The sequence below is a fragment of the Microchirus variegatus genome (assembly GCF_963457635.1).
Source record: "Microchirus variegatus genome assembly, chromosome: 10".
NCBI lineage: Eukaryota > Metazoa > Chordata > Actinopteri > Pleuronectiformes > Soleidae > Microchirus > Microchirus variegatus.
In genome coordinates this window covers 27,892,704-27,915,648 of record NC_139811.1, presented here as the reverse complement: position 1 = coordinate 27,915,648, position 22,945 = coordinate 27,892,704, and positions in this window count along the sequence as shown.

The window sequence follows — 22,945 nt, the reverse complement described above, 5'->3', positions numbered from 1 at the left end:
GAGCCACAGCCCGTGTGTTCCACACGCACCACTCTTCGCCGGAGCCACCTCTGGTCAAGTACCATGTAGCGGGATGCCACAGCTGTCTGTCTACGCAGCTCGTGGACTCTCTCAGCTTCGGCCTTTCTGTTTCGGGGGTGTGCGACATGGCTTCCCGGAAAACAGCAGAAAACAGTCACCAAACACAGACTGGGTAATGTACTCAGGGAAAGGCTTTTCGGTTGTCCCTTATAAATTAAATATAAACAAAAATTGGGTTGGAGATTCTACAACTGTGTCATTACCACTTAATTGTGAGTGTGTGTGTGTGTTGTGTGTGAAATCTGCAAGGAAAAAACAGAACATAGTACACACTCACCATCAAGTGGTAATGACACACACACACACACACACACAAACACACACACGTTAGCAAACCGAGAGCCTGTTGGTAGCCGGCTCGAATATGTAGACACTGTGTGGTGGGTTACCGTACAGCACAGAGGTAATAGGACTGTGGTTCGCTAGACTGTGTTTCCACACCAGCTCCATGGTCGAGGCAGAGGACAAAGACTAGCAAGCGCCAAGGTCCTGACTGATATCATAACTCGCCATCAGGAAATGGCAAAGGTAACCCTGCCAGTTTTGAGACGAGCTTTCTCACAACGAATTGAATGGCATGTTCAGCAGCAGGTGCTGCTGCAGCAGCAGGTGCTGCTGCAGCAGCAAGTTGGCAATGCCCAAGCGGAGGTGCGCTCCAGGAGTTTGGATCGCGTGTATCACACTACAGCGGCCCCCTGTGATATGATACATGCCACGCATCAACCCATGCTCGTTGAGGAGTGCTCTGGACTCTACGCAAGAGCTGGGCGTGACGGGGAGCGTATGCCCGAAGCACTACCGCGTGCTGAGCTGCGCCAAGGCAACCAGCGAACGAGCACTGCGGTGAGAAGGTCTGTTACCAGAACGGATGCGCACCGGCTCAGGTCGGACACAAGACAACGCACCGGAATGGATGTGGGCCAGCTCAGGTCGGACACAAGACAACATGGGTATAACAGACCCTGGGAACCATCTCAATAATGAGACAACGGGAAATCCAAGAAGTAACAAGACCTTCTGACGAGAAAGACTCAGACGTGAGGGATGGCGGTGATAGTTCTTGGTCCGAAGAACTCAAGCATTTCCCGAAAGATGAAGTTGCATATCTGCGCAACAACGGCCTAGCTTTCTACAACGACTCTGGCAGCGGATTATGGTTCAGACCAGGCGGCTGCATTCCCTACCAGTGTGATAAGCAACGCAAAAGGGGTTGTGTTTTAAGACCACTGAATTGAACACTCCCACTAGCCCAATCTGTGACAGTGATTCCATGTTGTACGTACCAACAACCAATCTCTCATAATAAAAACAAAAACAAAAGAGAGAGAGAGTCTGTGTCTTGTGTATACCTGGGTATTCTTTATTGGGTCAAGTAACACTTCAGAATATCTGTGACAGTGAATCCATGTTGTACGTACCAACAACCAATCTCTCATAATAAAAACAAAAACAAAAGAGAGAGAGAGAGTCTGTGTCTTGTGTATACGTGGGCATTCTTTATTGGGTCAAGTAACACTTCAGACTAGTCAAGCACTTTACAAGACGCACACAGACGCACACACATACACACGCACACTCACACACACACACACACAAACCACTAGTAATATACCTCACTGCCGAGTCTGATAGACCTTTCCCCGCTGTGTATCTCATCCCTGGTGTGACAGAGAAGCAACAAGGCCGAGAGCAAATCGTCTCTCGTGTACTCTCCGTTTACAGACTTTTTACCACCCGTAGTCACTGAACTACCTTTCGGGGAGTCTGTGATTATGACCATTGCCATTTCTTCTCTCAGTTTCCCAAGTAGCCGCTTCCCTTGCTCAGCATGTGCTTTGTCAGCGAGTCTATCAACGGGTAGGTATATGATGTCGCGCGTCTCCAATACATTCGCCGTTACGTCTGTGGCCAAATTTACTCCCCTTTGCGAGCGTCTGTACATGAACACTTCCATATTGGAACCCATCCTGTTGCTGGAGCCCGCACCCCTGGATGTTCCGATGGTGGACTCGAGCATCCGAGTTGTCTTGGTGGTCTCCGACAACACTGCCCATCCAAGGGACATTACTGTGTCGCAGTAGCACAGCGTACTGAGACACATAGCCAGTTTGGTCTTGGCACCCACATGCTTTCCTAACATGTACTTGTTGTTGATACGCGACCACTTGCTGTAGAACAGGAGCTTGAATCCGGACCGCACGAGGGAGTGCTGAATTTGATTTTTTACATCGACCAGTGCGTAGGTGTTTTGTTCAAATACCATCACCAACGGCAGTTCTTTCCACATCACCCTGGGCATCAGAAGTTTCAGGAGTCTGACTTGAGCACAAAGCAGAGCAGCGTAGACTCGAGTAACTTGATCCAAATCGCGTATCTCCAGTTCATCCAGTGCCACAATCTGTGTGAAAGACACACACACACACACACACACACACACACACACACACAGTCAGACCATTAGCGATAGTACCTAGACGCGAGGGACAAAGAGTGCTTAGGGAAGGACTGGCTACGAGAGAAGAAGACGCCACAGGTCATCATGTTCTGTCAGGCTTGTAAAGCTGCTCGGAGGATGGTGGAGACGTTGATGATGAGCCCATGGGAGCACCTCATACAGCATTACGAGTTCATGATAGTGTACACTTCGTTTCAACGCAACGTTGTGTTTTACTATAACATGGATCTCGGGCAGCTGAGAAACCTCTACAGCCAGCTGGTGTCCTTCTCACCAGCTAGGATTCTCACGATCGACACCTTGATCTCGGTGTACAACAAAACGAGCGCGATTGGTAGAGACGCACAATGCGAGATGCTCAATGTTCCCTGCGAGTTATCTAGGACTATAACGCTCGCGGTAGGCAACCGCGTACCGGAGCAGTTTATACACGAGTGCATCTCGAGCTGCAACTGGAATGGGTACGACAGCATGGTGCTGGCCACGTTCGCCTCGGCCCACACCATCCACAGCGGAGCTCTCAAGTATTAGGCCATTGTCAAGGAGAGCGTACAGAATAGAAAGTCTCTTCACACGATCATATGTCTGGCGGTCGCGGGGTGGATGGCTAAACTCTCCGACTCCGTGTGCACGTGCGGTACCTGGGCCCAGGCCCTCGAGCTGATCACCTGCTTCGTACCAGACACGGAGAGCACATTGACGATCCAGGATGAGGCGTGGATAAGCACTTACATTTGCACCCTACTGGACTTGACCCAACGTCCGAGCGGACCGTCTCCCGGTGTGAACCGCAGACCCTTGGACTACAGATACGTGTTTAGCGACCTTCTCGCGTGCGACCCAGATTCGCGCAAAGCGAAAATTGTGACAACTCACCACTAGTTTTCCGCCTTCCAACTCCATAGCACAGCACACTCCGGCGCAGGACCTGGAACCACCGCCGAAGGTTGGGTCAAGACACAGGTATGCTCCGACCACGGACGCGCGGCTCACGTATTCCAGGGTGACACTGTTGTTGGACAGGAGCTTGTTTATGACAGTGGGGTCGAAGGGAGCAGTCTCGTCTGTCTTGGTGTCGGCGGACGAAGTGCTGCTGCTACCAGTGACTTCGCTCTCGAATCCCTTCTGTGTCACCAGGTTCATGAGCTCCTTCAGACGGTTGTCTACAGATATGTGCTGAGGACAGTATACTCCGAGGCAGAAGCACATCAGTCCCGGCTCCCTCTCGTGATACCTGCACTTGAAGCTCTGCGACACTACGTGGTAAGCGGGCTCGCCGTCGTCACCGCGGATGTCTGCCACTTTGTTAAGCCACGGCGTGTTGTTGGCATGACTCGTGATGTGCACTTGCTTTCGTCCTCTGAACGCGATGTTCGGCAGCACGGCCAGAAGAACCTTGGAATTCACAAAGCCCACCTCGTCCACCAGAATGAGATCAGCGCTCTGCCCTCTGCTAGCCTGGGAAGACACATGGGAGGAGTTACTGCAAAACAAGACCAAATGCACCTTTCACATGGCCATCAAAACATTTCTGTTTCACAAGACACCGAGGAGAGAGAGAGAGAGAGAGAGAGAGCGAAAGAGAGAGAGAGAGAGACGGTCGAGGTCTCTCAAGTGGGATCAAGAGGACAACAGCAGTGGAGCCCGCAAGTTAGCGGACCCACCGGTATGAATCATTCACAGGTGGAGTTAATAGAGGGTCCACAGTGGGTGAGCCACTGTGTTGAGAACGAGTGCTCTTTCAGAGACCACACTCACGGGTACGTGTGCCGAACGCACTGCAGCAAACACGTCTGCTCAGGTTCCAGTTGCTCGTTGATAGGAACCATGGTCACACGGACTCGATATCTGACTGGCCCATCGGAGCCTTTGTGCACCGTAGCAACCCTGCTCGTCTTTCACAGGCCCGAGCCGGAGTTCCGAGGACTGAACTGCATGGCTGACAAAGGGAATCTGTTGGAAACGGGTTACGGTGCCATAGAACACGCACCGGCTATGCGCCTCAGCCGCTCGGACGAGGAGAATAACCATCTCGTACTGAAAGAGAGTCTGCCCGTCATGATCGCGCTGTTCTCGACGGCCTTGACCGAAGAATTTGGTCGCCAATACGAGATCTTCGACAAGAGTCGGGGGTTCAGCGGTTTGCTCAATGCCCCGTTGTCATCCTGGATGGCTTAGATCTTCATGCTGGCCGAGATGATACAGTTTACCCCCAATCCCAAGCTGTGTTGCTCGGGAGAGATGTCCTTGATTGTAAGGGCCGCCGTTCTGAGGAGCGCCGTGGCCATTTCAACGCTGTTCGATTCTCGCGATGATAAGATCAACCGCTTCATGGAGAGACTGACGTGCAAGTACAACGACACGCGCGGCAGGAGAGCAGCCTTCTACACCATGGTGGTGATGTTGGCCTTGTGTCTTTTCCCATATTTAAAGCACCATGTGCTGGGCGAGTTGTTTACCAACAGAGCCCTCGTGATTATGTGCTTTGACAAGACTCGCACCAGGCACAGCCAGTGGTCTACCCTCTCGACGCATATCCACCTGCACGTGAACCAGCCCGAGTTTGTGAAAAGGGTGCTGTCCAGCGGTGATCTCGGCGGATCCCTGCCTGTTGTGATCATGGTAACCTTGGACAAATACATTGCAGACGCTAGCTATTCGGACAACGAGGTGTCGTCACGCAGCAACACTTACCCAGACCACGGCAAATGCTAGAAAATCACCAAGGTCAGAAATCGACCTGAGACTCCACCTGACCCGTTGCCAGAACCACATCTTCTTCAGAGGTTGACGTCGAAGGCGACTAAGAACACGAAGAAGCCGCTGTCAGGTAAAAGAATGAGGCCTTGCTCGACCAGGTGCTACCACCAAGCTCACGATGGGAGACTAGAGGCCAAGGTTATGCGTTTGGAGCCCATCGTAGCCGCCCCGAGGACCGCGTCTGTGACTGAGGAAATGTGCACCTCAACTGTGGTTTAATGTACCTGGTGTTGTGTGACTGTATTTCATGAATTCTATATATCTCTCCCTTGTATACTTTGTTGATGCATAACGTCAAAATAAAGACACGCACTGGATTCATGGTTTCGGTCCATGTGGTTTATTTAATTCAGACATTGTGCAAAACATAATCCGACCTAAATCACACACAACGTAAGACGGGACCGGGGAGACGTGGGTCAACGATCTGTGTTAGATGCGATGCCCAGGTTTGGTTGTCAGGTTGTCGCCTCTGCGAACGTCCCAGGGCTTTTAGTTTCATTGTCCTTCTTCTTTCTCTTCTTTGTGTTTTGCATGCAGATGGGCCTTTCCCACAGTTATCGTCCCTGAGAATTGCTGTGAAACTCCCAGTCAACTGGGTGTTTCAGTCAGTTGCCGATAACTGCCAGGAATTGCCGTAAACTGGCAGTCTAGGTGAGAAAGTCACCCCCCCCCCCCCAGATCCTAGGAGCGGGTAAGGTTTTCATATGTAAATGACCATGTTGTGATCTGTTCAAATGCAAATCAGGAGTGTGTGTCACCATGGAAAAGATACTGTCTCAGGAGCCATTGAGTTTTGCTCAATAGTTTCCCTGTAGAAGGAATTTCAGTTTACATTTTGAAGAGCCATTATTTCTTTGAACAATTGGAGTATTATTTAATCGTATTATGTGGTAAAAAACTGGATTATACCACCACACCTTTAAACTTAGTTATGCCATGTATCAACATTGTGTGTATATTCCCAGCTGTTCATGGTAACTTTACTATGAATGATGAGAAAACATAAGACAATAACTTTAATAAAAATCTATAAAGGTGCCTGACAGTTTAAAACAGTTTACATGTTTTATATTGTATAACAATATCTATATAAACTGCCCCCAAAAAGAAGAGAAGGTTCTACATATGAATTTTTTAAATTTTTTACACTTCAGTGGTTTCAGAGTAAGGGCCACAAGACTTGAACTGAATTGTTCTAAATTTCAGCCAGCGTGCAGAGTGGTATGACTACTGTCACCTTTTCTCTAGTACAGCTTAACTGCACAGTGGATGTGTTTACAACCCATCTTCCAGCAATGTGTTCTACAGCGAGAAACCATTCTGGGTGTGATGTGTTTGTTCCCTGCAAACTCCAAACTTCTACTGGCTGTCATTAAAATGTCTGTGGATGAAGATGAAGCCAAGAAACTTTAGCAAGGAATGCAGTGGTTTTGGACATGACATTAACAACTAAAAACTGCTTTATAACAGCTGGTCTTGGTTCAGATAGAGGGTCATATGGTCTGTCATAGGGGTGGTAATGCACCTAGGGGGCGGTAGTGCACCTATAGATGGATATAAGCGGAGGAAAAAGAAACAGCAGCGTGTCTGTCTCATGGATGTAAATATGAACCGTCGTTGGAGCGTCTGAGTTTAACGATTGAGAACATGTTTCATAATAAATCCGCGAGCTCCTGCTGCTGCTGCTCCGGCACACCGGGCATTGGTGGCATGTGACAGCTCAGGTGCTCTGGACAACCTGAAGCCCACATGCTCTCGGTCAAACACGTAGATGCCATCGCAGGACATGTCTTCGGGCGAGTCTCCAAGTGTAAGGAGATCAGCGAAGCTCTGTTGGATGCGGCTATGGTCTGAACCAGACTCCACGCAGTCTCCATAGGGAAGCCCGCGGCAATCAAGTGTTTGAATAAAACAACTCTCTCAGCCATGTGAGCGTACCTGGACGTGTATCTGGGCACGGGGCCTATGAGCGCCATGCACATGTACGAGAGCAGCTTGTCGCTGGTGCCCGTGGAGGCCGCGGACCGCAGGTTCGTCCTCAGCTCGTCAGCTCTCGACTGAGCTCGACGTGCGTCCTCCTCCGCAGCGGGGTAGTGTTCCGACAGGAACTGGGCTCTCTCGCGTGTCCTATTCAGGGAACCGTAAAATTGGTAGAGGCAGCGCAAGGGGTAGGTGCTCAGATACCTGGGCGCCTCCAGCTCATCCAGGGTGCGTTTGTGTGATTTCAGCTGGTGGAATATTTCCTTACCCAACGTCTTCTTCTTGATTATCTCGTCTTGTCTCTTGAGCGATTCCAACTGCTCCAGAAACCCGCGGGGTTTCAAGCTGTCGCGCAAGCCACCGCCCTCCCCACTCGCCTCAGTCATGAACACACTACCGCAAGGTCCGACTCTCACCATCTCTCCGTTGCCGTCGGTGCCGGGGTCGCTTGAGTCCCCTGCATCAGTGTCGTCCCTGCGTTCGAACAGGAACAGCTCGTGTCTGAGTGTGAAGTGGTAGCACGAAATCTTCCTCCTCACCTCCTCCCATGTGTCGACTGAAATCTCAGCCTCAAAATAACACTCGGAACACTCCTTGGTGTCTATGGCCAACTGCGGCAACACGGGGTACCGGAGCATGAGGGACAGAAAGTCCTGCAGTGAATCCAAGGTGTTCAGGGACTCTTCCTCAGAGCACGTGAAGTAATCCCTGCTGAGCTTTGCGTAGACACCGACGGCCTCGGACAGAGGCCTGGAATACGGAGAGGCCATAGTTGGAAACCCGAACCCGTTGATTCGGGTTTCCGACTATGGCCTCTCCGTATTCCACACCTCGAAACGCAAGCCACACCGTGTACTCGTCCACTTGTTTGTCACTGGGCTCTTCGGGTGTGCAGCAGTAGCGCTCTGGCCCCTTGAACGACTCTGCAAAACGGCGCAGCCGTGGGTCTATCTCTCCCTGCAACCGTGCTCTGCACGCTAGATCGTACAGCTCGATCACTCTCGTTGTTGTCAATCTGTCTCCCTCGTGAGGCCTGCTCTCAGAGCCTGTAGCACTCCCGGGGCGACCGCGTCCGCGATCAACGCCACTCCGCCAGACACACCATGAGTCCGATCCATCTGGGGTCCCTTGAACACACCGGGTATTTCACGTCGCCTCTCTTGGAAACAGAGGGCCAAAGCTTTGTTAGTTGAGCAAAAGCAGCTGTGCCAGTGTCGCTTATGAAACCCCGAGGAAAGGAGTAGTGTGCCGCGGCACCCTCTCCGTCACCGGTTCGCCCCGACAACTCTGTCAGGACAGGGAGAAACCTGGCTGGAGGAGCTCCGAACCTCTGGCTGTTGCATTTTACAAAATGGAGACCATAGTCTGTCATAGTCATTTGGCCTGACTTATCCAATCCTTGCTGAAAGACCACAGTAATGGCGCTTTTCCATCTGCACGACTCTCAACTGCACTACTCTACACTACTCTACACACCACGACACGGCACAGTTCAGTTGTGTTTCCACTACAAGAAAGTACCTCTGCCCCATGGGCGGGGGCATCACGACACGGCTACAACATGCATGCGCGAACCGCTGTGACGTCTTATAAGCGAGACGCACACAACAAACACAAACACACAGCAATGGAGAACGTGAACGTAGATGTCCTCCTCTAAACCTAACCCTAACCCGGCTATGTTCTTGCTGCTCGGTCTGTGGCTTTTGATCCTTCGTAGAAGAGCAGATCGCCAGAAAAGAGTACAAGAGAAATACAGAAAAGTTTGGGAAGCCGTCCTACAGCAGGAGACGACGAATTGCGCTAATCTAATGGTTGCTATTGCTAACTAGCTAATATACACGTACACATCGTTACAATGACTGAAAGCGGTCTTAACTTTACGTATTTTGGTATTAACTTGAGCATGGCGCCTGTGTATTTCAGATTATTCTGTGGACTTCTTATCTTCTTATTCTATGTTAACGTGCTCATTGGAGTGAGTTAATCTCATTTTGAGATTTTCCATTTTTTCTCCTGCCACATGATATGTGTAATGTGTATATGGCAAAAGAGTCTACTTTGGGACATTTGGAGTTATTTACAGATTCCGAAAGTGTGATTTCTAAGCTTTCCAACAATGTCAAACACATGTCCATCTGATCATTTTTGAAGAAGATGAGGCCATTTGAATGTAGGCACTCCTCAAACTGCTTTAGGGAGAAATTCAGCCTGAAAGATTTCGACCTTCTTGAGGAGCCAGGCCAATATGGAGTTAGATTTGTGTCTTTATCATTCAATCAAAAAAAAGTTTGCTTCAATCAAAAAAAACGTTTTATAGAATGCCTTTATTGTCATTATACAAGTTGTACAACGAGATTTACTTGACTTCACCTTGAAAGTGCATACAGCTAACAACGAAGAACAATAACAACAACAACAACAACAACAACCAGAGTATGGGTCAAGGACATTAAAAAGAAAAAGTGACCCCAGTTAACGTGAGGTGGGTTTTCAGTTGCAGCGTACTACATTAAAAGGATATACAGCCATCAAATTCTTATTGCACAGTATGAAATAGCAGGTCTATAGCAGGGTTTAAATATAAAAAGTGCATTTCTATGAGACGTGACCCATAGCAGGGTATAAAAAATAATAAATAAGACTATTTCCACAGTATGAAATGTATTTTTTTTTTTTTTAACAGTATATGAAATATAGAAATATAAATATCACAGTGTGAGATATGATTTTAGCAGCATATAGAATATAAATATCACAGAGTGAAATGTAATTTTGCAGTATATAAAAATAGAAATATAAACATTTACACAGTATGAAAGTGATTTTAGCAGGGTACCATTTAAAATATAGATATTGCACAGTTTGGAATGTATTTAAGCAGGATAAAAATCTGTATATACAATATAAGTAGTGCACAGTATATAAGTATTGCATAGTGTGGAATTAATTATTAAATAAATAAGCATTTCAGCATGAAATGTAGAGTATTGCACATGCCAGAATGTGTGAGAGTATGTGGTAGAGGTAGGATGGTCAGTGCATGTCCATGTTCAGTGTGGTTATGGCTCTGGGGAAGAAGCTGTCCTTAAGTCTATTTGTCCGAGCTCGGACACACCTGTAGCGTCTGCCAGAGGGCAGCATGTCGAACAGATGAAAGCCGGGGTGGGAACTGTCCTTAACAATGTTCCTCGCTCTGTTCAGGCAGCGAGAGTGGTAAATGTCCTTTAGGGAGGGGAGAGTGCAGCCGATGATCCTCTGTGCTGCGTTGATGACTCTCTGAAGACCCTTCCTGTCTGCTTCAGTGCAGCTGGCGTACCACACTGTGATGCAGTACAGCAGCAGGCTCTCTATGGAAGAGCGGTAGAAGTTCACCAGCAGCTTCTCATCCAGGTTGTTTTTCCTGAGCACTCTCAGGAAGTGCAGGCGTTGTTGGGCCTTCTTGGTGATCTCCGTGATGTTCGGGGTCCAGGAGAGGTCAGCCGAGATGACGGTGCCCAGGAACTTGAAGGTCTGGACCCTCTCTACACAGACACCGTTGATGTAGAGGGGAGCTGGGTCTGCGCGGTGCCTCCTGAAGTCGATGACGATTTCCTTTGTCTTTGTGGCATTCAGTGCCAGGTTGTTCACTGAACACCACGTTGTCAACTTTAGGATCTCATCCCTGTAAGCAGACTCATCTCCCCCTGAGATTAGTCCAACCACAGTGGTGTCGTCTGCGAACTTGACGATGGTGTTACCAAGGTGGGTTGGGCTACAGTCATGGGTGTAGAGGGAGTACAGTAGTGGGCTCAGCACACACCCCTGTGGAGAGCCGGTGCTGAGTGTGCGGGTGGAGGAGATGTGGTTACCAAGTTTAACAGTCTGTGGACGGTTCGTGAGGAAGTCTTTTATCCATGAACAGGTGTGTGGGTGGAGGCCTAAATCCACAAGTTTACTGACCAGAATGTCCGGGATGATTGTGTTGAAGGCTGAGCTGTAATCGATGAAGAGTAGCCTCACATAGCTCCCCTGGTGTTCCAGGTGGCTCAGCGCAGTGTGGAGAGCTATGGCTATGGCATCCTCCGTGGATCTGTTTGCTCTATAAGCAAACTGATGTGGATCGAAGGTCTGAGGAAGGCTGTCTTTGAAGTGGTGAAGAACCAGCCTCTCAAAGCACTTCATGATGACCGGTGTTAGGGCGACTGGGCGGTAGTCGTTGAGGCTGTCTGTGGATGATTTCTTGGGCACGGGGATGATTGTAGCTGTCTTCAGGCAGGATGGGATGGTGGCTTGAGACAGGGAACGGTTGAAGATGCAGGTGAAAACTTGTGAGAGCTGGTCTGCACAGGCTTTGAGCACCTTCCCTGGTATCCCGTCCGGGCCAGCCGCCTTCCTTGGGTTTACTGCTCTTAGCACCCGTCTCACTTCAGAATCCTGTACAGTCAGTGTGACGGTGCTGGGTGCTGGTGGCTGCGGAGGTGGTGAGGCTGTATGGGGCTCAGTTTTCTCAAATCTTGCGAAGAAGCAGTTCAGCTCCTCTGCCAGCGAGGTGTCTGGGTTCCCAGGTGTGATGTTACAGCCCCTGAAGTTTGTGATATGCTGTATGCCTTGCCACACCTGTCGCGGGTTGTTATCAGAGAGGTGGTCCTCTATCCTCTTCTTGTAGGCCGACTTAGCATCCTTGATTCCTCTCTTCAGGTCTGCTCTGGAGGCACTGTACAGTTCCCTGTCACCTGACTTGAAGGCAGCGTCACGCTTCCTGAGCAGCATTCGGACCTGGCTGGTCATCCAGGGTTTCTGGTTGGGAAAAACCCTGATGCTCTTTTCCACAGTGACGTTCCCAATGCAGTACCTGATGTATGACAGTACTGCTTCTGTGTGCTCTGCCAGGTCCTGGTGTTCAAATACCTCCCACTGAGTGTTCGCATAACAGTCCTGTAGCTGAGAGAGTGCATCGTCCGGCCAGGTTGTAACAGTCTTTTTGAGAGGTGTAGTTCTCCTCCTGAGAGGGGTGTATGCCGGGGTAAGGAGCAGAGAGAGGTGATCTGACTGGCCTAGATGAGGTTGTGGTATGGCTCTGTATGCATGCTTGATGTTAGAATAAACATGATCCAGTGTGTCTGCACCCCTGGTTGGACACTTAACGTGCTGAAAAAATTTCGGAAGAACCGTCTTAAGGTTCGCCTGATTAAAATCCCCAGCTATAATGTGAACTCCGTGTGGGTGCGCGCGCAGCTGTGTGTTTATTGTTTTTAGCAGGCTAGCGAGAGCTATGCTAACGTTAGCATCCGGAGGTATGTATACAGCTGTAACTATCACTACTGTTAGCTCTCTGGGTAAATAATGTGGTCTACATTTAACTGACATGTATTCTATGTCCGGGGAACAGTGTTTATCTATGATTTTGCTATTGTTTGACCAGTCATTATATACGTAAATGCAAAGACCTCCTCCTCTGCTCTTACCGGAGTCTTGGTTTCTGTCCCAGCGGTGGAGAGAGCGGCTAGCTAGCTCTACTGCGGCGTCGGGGATCCGCGGGTGAAGCCAGGTTTCGGTTATAATCATAACACAGCAGTTCTTAACATAGCGATTCCCAGCCAACTGTAGTTCCAGCTCGTCCATCTTGTGAACCATAGATCTCGCGTTTGTGAGGAACAAGCTGGGTAGGGGAGGCTTGTGTGGCTGTGTCCTGAGTTTCACCAACAGGCCTGACCGGCGTCCTCGCTTCTGCTTTCTCTCCCTCCGCCGTCTCCGACGCCTGCCGGACCCGATAACAATCCACGGAGAGCCCGGTTGCCTCGCGACGTCGTCGGGTATATTGTGAGTTCGTTGAAAGTCACTTGTGGTGGGTAACTTATGCCTAAAACCAACGTCGAGTAAGTCCTGACGGCTATAGCAGCGATTTGAACAATCGCTGCTATAGCCGTTGTTTCAATCAAAAAAACATTCACTTCAATCAAAAAAAACCTTTTCAATCAAAGTAAAAAATTGTTTGAATGCAAAAATATATTTGAGACTCAAAAAAATGCATTTGCACACTGTTTTTCTTTGATTGAAAATGTTTTCTTTGATCGAAGTGAAGGTTTTTTTGGTTAGAAGCTAATTTTTGATTGAAGTAATGCTGTTTTGCATTTGGGCCATATTATGGGTAGGACATTTGTGTCTTTATAACTCAATCAAAGAAGAAGTTGCTTCAAACAAAAAAATAATATTTTCAATTAAAAGAAATCACTTCAATCAAAAAAATCATTTTCAATCAAAGAAAAAAAGTGTTTGATTGGAAAAAATATTTGAGACTCAAAAAATTTCATTTGAACACTTTTTTTCTTTGATTGAAAAAGGATTTTTTGGATTGTAGTGAAAAAAGTTTTGAAGTCGTTTTTTTTTTGTTTGAATCATTTTGACACAAACGTTCCGCAGTGGGCGGGTGCTTCCCCATTGGTCAGACATGTTTGAGTGACAAGTGTCTACACCAACTGTTGCCCGCAGCCCTGCCTGTAAGGTAGGGTCCAGTGTGCGGAGAGAGCTCCCTCGCAGGGTCTTCTTTGCCACTGGCTGTCGGCTGGCCCCCGCGGGGCGCATTTCCTCCGCCGGTGGTGAGCCGCGACCGGCTCTAGGTCGGCTTGGAAAGGCTCGGGGCGAAGGTGGCAGGCGGCTCCGGCCGTCTGCTTTACAGCGCCCCCCACCCGGACCTCGCCGCTTCCCTGGGCCGCGGACATGTGTACTCGTCTCGCTGCGCCTTCTCTCGCCCCCGCTGGCCGCCTCCTCCTCACCGGGGGGAGGTTCGTCGTTCCCGTACGGAACGGCATATTTATGTCCCGCTCTCAAAATAAAAGCACCTGCCTCTGTCTGTGAGCGTTTGATGGTGGGGAGACCACTACCCGTGAACGCGCGCGAGAGAGAGAGAGAGCGAGATAGTCAAACAGCTGTACTGTGGACTGTGTGAGAACACAGGCTCTGCTTTACCTGTTGCTGTTAAACAGTCAGGGCTGCGGGCAACAGTTGGCCTGTGGACTGTTGTTTGACCACTAATTACGTTACTTATTATAACATAACATAGCACTAGCACATAGCAAGCCTCTGTACTTAAGTAAAATAAACAATTCATTCAGTGTGCAGAGCCATGGGCTAATGTTATCAGCTAGCCGTTCGTGCACTATGACAGCGTGAGATATCTAACACCAAGCTTTATGTTTAATCGAAATATCAAACAGAGTGGGATAATAACATGACACAAATCATTTTAATACTGTTTTGCCACTGCACTGCGACCTGACTTGCTGACGACCATGACTTGCTTGTCAGAAAGACATCATTGGTGTAGACACTGTCACTCAAACATGTCTGACCAATGGGGAAGCACCCGCCCACTGTGGAACGTTTGTGTCAAAATGTTTCAATCAAAAAAAAAAGACTTCAAAACTTTTTTCACTTCAAACAAAAAAAAAAAGACTTCAAAACTTTTTTCACTTCAAATCGAAAAAAAAAACATTTTCAATAAAAAACAACCACACCTAATTTTTTTTCTTTAATTGAAAATATTTTTTTTTAATTGAAGCAACTTTTTTTGCGATTGAATAATTAAGACACAACTGTCCTACCCATAATATGGCCCAAACGCAAAACAGCATTACTTCAATAAAAAACTTGCTTCAAACCAAAAAAACCTTCACTTCGATCAAAGAAAACATTTTCAATCAAAGAAAAACAGTGTTCAAATGCATTTTTTTGAGTCTCAAATGTATTTTTGCATCCAAACAATTTTTATTCTTTGATTTTTCTTTGATTTTTTTTGATTGAAGCAAACTTTTTTTTGATTGAATAATAAAGACACAAATCTAACTCCATAGGCCAATAGCTGCTCATTTGCATCACATTAACTTGGTCACAAACCCCCACCCAGACTAGCTGTCAGTGACATCTGATGTCTGTTAGCCTACAGGACAGAAACAGTGTAGCAGTTTGAAAACAAAGGAATGAATGTAGTTCATGTCAATGTAGTGTTATTTGCTATAAGTACTTCGGTGGACTGATAAGAATCAGAATTTACTTTATTGATCCCCAGAGGGAAATTCTTCTGTTACAAAAAGCACTTGAATAAAAATGAGAAACAAGAAAGGTGAAAGATAGATACATACTTCAAATATCAAATAAAATATATCTAAGTGTGTGAAGGAGAGTTCAATATTTTCCAGACCATGGACTATATTATCATCTTCAATACCAGTTCCTCCCCCACAATGTGGCTGTACCCACTCTGTCCATCACAGTTGATATGTGGGCTAAATGGTGACATCACAAGCGCACCCTCTTCTGCTTACTCTTCTGTGCTGTAACCTTTGGTGCTGGGCATGTGAAGTATTTTGCCTCATCAGAACAGAAAGGCCTGATTTTTTCAAAAAGATACGTCTGCCTGTCCATGGTCAGTCCAGGTGGGGCCAAGACGGGAAGACTGTCAACAGGGGGCAGAACTCCTGGGTTGCGCAGTAGCTGAAACCCGATAGTCTCTAGAGTTTGAGCAAGCACCACACCTGGTCTGTTGGCATCAAAGCTGTGACAGAATAGAAGCACACAACAGGATATTTAAAACATGGCTCACTGTTCACATTGAACACTATTATGTCCATTCGTGATTTTTTTATTCATAAAATGCAGAATTTTGAATATAAATACCTAAAGCGAGCTAAGCAAGCATAGCTAATAACAATGTAGCCAAACGGCGTTATGAAACGCACAGTGGATTATTAAAAGACAGCGTCCCTATGTGCGTCTGTATGTGACTTTGAATGAACACTAACATAACAGATAAACAACGTTAATGAAAACTCACCCCATAAGTAACGGAAAGGTATTCCGGCAGACTTCAGTACCTCCGATCAGATAAGAGGTCCGGGCGTGCTTCCTTTTCGTCGCAGGTTTACGTCTGTTCGCCTCCAAAAGTCCAATTAGATAGGAGATAGCGCGGTGCTGGCGTCATGTCATCATCTCAGACAACTACCGTGTGTCCTGCTCTCTTTCAGCCGCGGAATAATCCATCTGTTTGTTGTTTTTGTGACGGTGAAGTCTGCTAACACGTTAGCATAAAGATCGCTAGCTTAAAATGCTAACAGTCCACACACCAGCAGTCTCTGTGCTTTCTCTGTCCCTGTCCGTGAAGAAGCTGCTCAGCAACAGCTGACTTATTGTCCTGTTCTCTTTGCCTTCCTTTGTCAAACAAAGCTTTGATGATGACTGCTTTGATGATAATCACGCTTTAATTTCGCACACACACACACACTGCACACATAATCTGGAAAGTTCCAGACACTCTATCTCCCCCTTCCTCTCTCCCCTCGCTCGCTCTCTGAGTGAGAGCTGCATATTAATTAGCCATGTGTATTCTCCTGATCGTCAGCTGATTGGCTGAAAAAACAACAAAAGCACTGGAATGTGAGATCACCACACCCAAACTAGGAGCGATTCACAGCGATAAAACAATCTTAATTCAAACACAAAGTTTATGGTTTTAAGACCCACAATACTGTGATTTGAAGCAGGTAGTGGCTTCTTCAAAACTTCAACTTGTGTAATTTTGAAAAAAACGGAAATCCCTAATTTTGAAAAAAAAAACGTTTTCCTGTTTTTCTCGTTTTGCGCTCGGCCGACTTGTTCCCGCTTGGTCCGTGGTGGGTCACATATAAACCTTAACAATGAACATAATATCTATTTAAACTTACTTCTGGCCACTCAGTGTAAAATCTGGCAATTATTTCATTGTTTGGACTTGTTTTCTGTTTTTCTATGTTTATGTGTGCATTAGATTGAGTTAAGCTCATTTTGAGATTTTCCATTTTTTTCTCCTGCCACATGATATAAACTTAAAAAAGTGTACATAACATATTTACAATGTTACTTCTGGACACTCAGTGTAAAATTTGGCAATTATTTCAATGTTTGGATCTGCTTTCTGTTTTCCCCCACTTACACCGATACTCACTGCAAAAACAGGACTAAAGCCCACATTCATGCTTATGCAGCCCCCTGCAACACCATCTACATCAATTGCAGCTGTTCCCCAGCCACTGGTATCTGCAAGATCAACCTTCGACAAGATGAAGAAAGCACAGCACAGTGGCACTGGAAGTCAGAGGACAGTGAGACTGTACACCTGTGTACTGTGTGGCCAATCCACTCAAGGACACAAAAAGTACAGGAAAAAAATTTACTGTCAAAAATCAAAAGCATCCACTTTCCAAAGAACTTGCCGGCCAGACTTTTGAAACATTCACAGACTTCCAGAAAGCGGTGGATGAGGCTTTGTGCCCTCAGTCAGAGCCATGAAGCTGTTTGAGCAGACATTCCACTTTACTGTACATATTTTCATACAAACATGCTCTTTGCATGTTGTACCTGTGTTTTAGTTGTGATTGTTTTTATTGCAGCTGGGTTTCCATTGTGGCTGTGTTTTATTGCTTTGTTCGAAGAGTTTGTAAGTTTCCATTGCACTTTCCAGTGGGTTTATATTATTATATTTAAATTTGGTTACAGCAGTTTGTTTTGTTGTGCGACAGTGATGTTATTATATATTATATTATATAATCATATTTATTATATAATAACTTACACTACAATTACTATAATAACTAATAACGAAGAATCCTTGTTTCATTGGAATCCTTTTTATTTATTCATTAAACAATTTGTGAATACAACTTTACATTTCTCTGATCTTTGTCATACAAGCATACAAAGAGAAACATGAGAACTAAATAAATCATAAAAAATTTTCAGCCACACCATAGATTTAAAGATCATCAATACTGTATCAATGTCAACCCTTACATTCTGTTGATATCCTGATACTTGACAGAATGACTGACTGAATGTAATGTGTTAGTTGTCTTTTATACCACAGTACAACACATTTTGCATTTCCTTTTCTCAGTAATAGCAGAAGCATTTTAAGGAATTACTAAAACATTTCCAACAGTAACCCTGGATTTCCACTGGACGCGGAACGTCCGCGGAACGTCAGCGGCGCGGTCGCCGTTGCAAATCGCTTCCATTCTAATCAATGAGAGCATTCCCACCAGATGCGCTGCGGAGCGTCTCAGCAGCGGCCCAGAAGCGGCTCGCCGCGCCGCAGCACTATCGATAGGAATCAGTTCTATTTTTACGGTTGCCGCTGCTGAACCTCGTAAATTTCAACGAAGCAGATCGCACCAGACAGGAAAAGCGACACAGAATCAAAGTAAAACATTTCCGCCCCCCTTTCAAAATAAAACACAATACGCAGGTAATATCGCCTGTCACAACTTCACATCAACATTACGTCGTCACCGGTGCTGCCAGGTAAACAGTCAATTAATCAGAGCGTCTCAGAGAGTCATAATGTACGACGAGAGACTGATTGTTGAAGTGGAGAAACATAAAATCATTTATGACACCAGATCAACAGTTCTTCCACGTCGGAGAATGAAAAGAAGCTGTGTTGTTGTTGTTTCCTTTATACACACAGTCTATCGCTGGATCTCGCGAACTCGCGTCCGTTCGAGATTATTGCGCGATCTTCCGAGAATACAGCTGGCTCCCAAGGCTCCGCGCCGCTGCCGTAACGCGCCCGGTGGGGATTGACGCCGGGCAGAGAGCAGAACCGCGCCGCCGGCGTTCCGCGGCCGTTCCGCGTCCAGTGGAAATCCAGGGTAAGTAAGTAACACATTTACAAACAACCATGTACCTTGTAAAACAACCATGTCAATTAAAATCACAAATTCTGTTCATCACTCCATCACACTTCCTCCTCTCTCACTCAAACAGGACGTCTCAGCAGCTCACGTCAGGCTGACATCAGCAGGGAGGATTCCATCTATGCCAGCTGTTTACCTGTTTTACAGAGATTGCAGACCCCTGGAGAAGCCTCTATCAGGATAGACCTGTGCATCCTCACTCATAGCTCCAAGTCATAGCACTCACTGATACAGTTACTTGAAACTCTGTTTATAGAATTTAGATTTTTAATACAACAATAAATAGCTGATTTAAAAACAAAATATAACTCAAATGAAATGCATACAGAAGACATCTTTTCTAGTGGTGACGGACTGTGTTCCTGCTCTCTCCTGTAATCATATAACATGGAAATCTTAATGATATATAGCATAAAGGAGTTAATACAGAATTATAGACCTAAAAAGGAAACATATCACAGCTGGTGACCAATGCACCGGTTTATCAACACAAAAGATGATGCAAGAAGTCACTGTGATACATTAAATTACAATTATGATTACATTAAATAGTGGTATACGATACACAAATTCATTCTGTACTGTATTCATTCTGAGTTAGATCGACCTTTCTTGTATTGACATGTTTGTCCACTAGAGGGCAGTTTGAATAATATCTCATCCAAAAATCAGATTTTACCTCACATGTAATAACACCTTTGTCCACCAAATGTCTGAAGAATTCAGCAGCCAAAAACACATTTGTTCACCAGGAAGCTGTTCCACCATGTGAACCAATCCATTACCCATAATGCTTTGTGAAAACTTAATAGTGAAGAAAACAGCGTATTTTGTCTAAAATAAATCACATTTTGACTGTGAAACATTTGACAAAAGATGGTAAAACAGTGTCAAAACGTTTGTGATACATATTTCTGTAATAATTCAAGTTTTATCATTTAATTCCTTACCAGCACCATCAGTGTTAAGACTTTAGTGGACTTTAAATACTGTTATTCTCCACTGAGTCAAAGTTAATTTGTCACAACACACTATGAACAATGTATCTGCAGTGGATACAATTCTTTCAGCATGTAATACCATGGTTTGCCCTGCAGAGGGCAGTATCAAAAGAGAGTATTATATACATTTTATATAAAGTTGGACTTGTTCACTAGAGGGCAGTCTGAGTAATTTAGCAGCCATTTTTCAGATTTGACCTTACATTCAACGTCATATTTGTTCACTGGAGGGCAGTTTCAACATTTAAATCAATCCGTTACCCATAATGCTTTGCGTAAAATTGAAAGTGAATTAAACAGTGTCTTATGTCTAAAATAAAGCATATTTTGACTGTTAAATATTTAACAGTCAAAATAAGTATAAGACTTTTGTGGACTTTAAATAGTCTGTTATCCTCCATTGAATTATAGGTAATTCGTCACAACACAGTTTTAACACTAGCGACAGCGGATAAATCTTCTCACCATGTTATGTTGTGGTTTGCACAGCAGAGGGCAGTGTCAAAGATCAACTATACATAGTTTTAACTTTACACAGGGCACTGTGTAGTCACAGGGACTCACGCTCGCTCGGTCGCTCGTTCAGTCACACATGATGCACTCACTCACCATCTAACCCATCTTTTCCCTTCTTCCCATCTCCAACAACACACCTAACTGCCCTATGTTTCATATTCAATGTTCATATTTCAGTCTTCATCATTCAGTGTCCTTCTTTGCAAAATATTTTTTCAGGTTGAACCAATTCTCATATGTTTATTTATCTTAAAACAAAACACGGTAATTATTTAGAAGGGGAAAAAAAAATGTTTGCTTATAGTAGGAGACGATTCAAAATCCATCATATCACAAGATTATTAAATTGCATCTGCCGCTACAGAAACTAACAGTGCATCAAACTCGATGTTTCTACCAATCCCTGATCCATCTAAGGGCCTGATAATAATAAACAAATATTCCTTGAAAGGTATTTTATGATTGACTGGAAACGACAAAACAAAAAACAGAGTCGAGTTGCATAAACCTTATGGCCTTTAAATGGTTAGAATTTTAAAAATATTATTTGATCAGTATATCTCAGTCTGAAGTAGCTTTAAAAAAAATGACAATTTAAAGTTGAAAAAAATATGTACAATATTTTTATAGCAGACTGTTTTTAGAAAAATCTGACATTGCAAAAAAAAGAGTGCATAAAAATCCAAAGTTATTGTAATTTTTTCCCAATAAAAACAGTGTAGTTGCGTAAACAATATGGCCTTTAAAAGGTTAAGATTTCAAAAATATTATTTGATATGCATATTTCAGAATGAAGTAGCTTCAAAAGACTGACTCATTTAAAGTGGAAAAAAATATTAAGATATTTTTACAGCAGTTTTTGGCAAGGGGCCGTTTTCTGCATCGAGGAAAAAATTAGGGGGTTAGGGTTAGCTAACCTTAGGCTGAATCCCAATTCCACCCCTTCGCCCTCCCCCTTCCCCCTACCCCTTTGTCGGAGTTCCACTTGGCCCTCAAAATAGAGTTGAGGGAGCGAGGGGTACGAACGTTCCCCTAAGAAATGAGACACACCTCCATTACGTCATCACGTCGTCCGGACTTGATGCTCGCGGACTGCTTCATCAACAAGCCGATGCGATGCTTGTTGATGTAACAATCCAAAAATGCCGTCCTCACAAGTAATGTCTGTTGCCTGGGCTATTTTTCTGTTTTTACGACTATCAGCTGCTAACCAACGACATCGCTAACCCGCTGCATTACCATAGCCACACACACACACGGTGCAGAGGGAGAAAGCTGCTCGCAGACAGAGCGGAGGAGAGCGGGGACAGAATCTCCTGTTCTGTCCTGAAGACGTAACTGTGCACTCCGGCACAATTTGTTAATGTTAAAAAAATAGCGATAGCAGCTAGCTAACCACTTACGAAAGGAACGCCGGGATAGCATCGGCTACGACTAGCTAGTAATTCAAAACAAACTTGACTAGTGATTCAGAAACACCGTTGACAATTGAAGAAGACTGCAATACAATCATTACACATGACTGTCGTGATTAAAATACTGAAAATACATTTGTGCGAGTCTTTGACGGCCGTGGAACTGGGATTCAGCCTTAGTTAGTTATCCCGAAAACACCTGATTCAGGTGAACAGCTTGTTATCAGCGTTCTGCAGAGCTTATCTGGTTGGTGACTTCCACTACACAAGAACCTTACAGTGGTGAGTATATTAGACTCCTTTGGACATGAATGACAGTTTGATGCTGCTTTTCAGTTTTGTTTTTCCTAATCTGTTCCAGAATTGAGACCCTTGAAACGATTGGTGGACTTTTGACGTCCTGGACAACTTAGATGAACTCTGAACACTGGCTGTCAAAACAAGATGAGTGGGGGGCGCTAGTGAGCAGAGCATGGAGTAGGACGCCATTCTCAGGGCTCCTGCAAAAACTTGTTATAATCCTTAATAAAACAGCCATTCTGAAAGAAAACTTAATCAGAAATTCGCCGAGGACACTACTGAGACATTATAAAGCAACTCGGATAGACGACCCAGGCCTGAATGGCAAACAAACTGCAGAAATTCAAGTACGGTGGCAGCGCTCCACGGCCAGCAAGGACCACGAGGCAGACTACAGGTAACTCAGACCCGCCCTCGCCCATACGGACTGAAAGTACAGAAATGGCCGCTGACGAAATAAAAGCAGACATCATGTCTTCCATAAGGGGAGATATCTCCTTAATTATCAGAGAGGAACTTAAGAATGCATTGGCGGAGGATTTTAATGCCCTGAAGTCGGAGCTAAAGTCGCTGCGGGCGGATATTACAAACAACACTGCCGCTACCCGTGCAGAAATAGACCGTGTAAAGGTGGACATCGGGGACATGAAAGACGGATTATCTACATGGTCGGACGAAGTGGTTTCGCTACAATCTACGGTAACCAGTCTTCAAACACAGGTGATA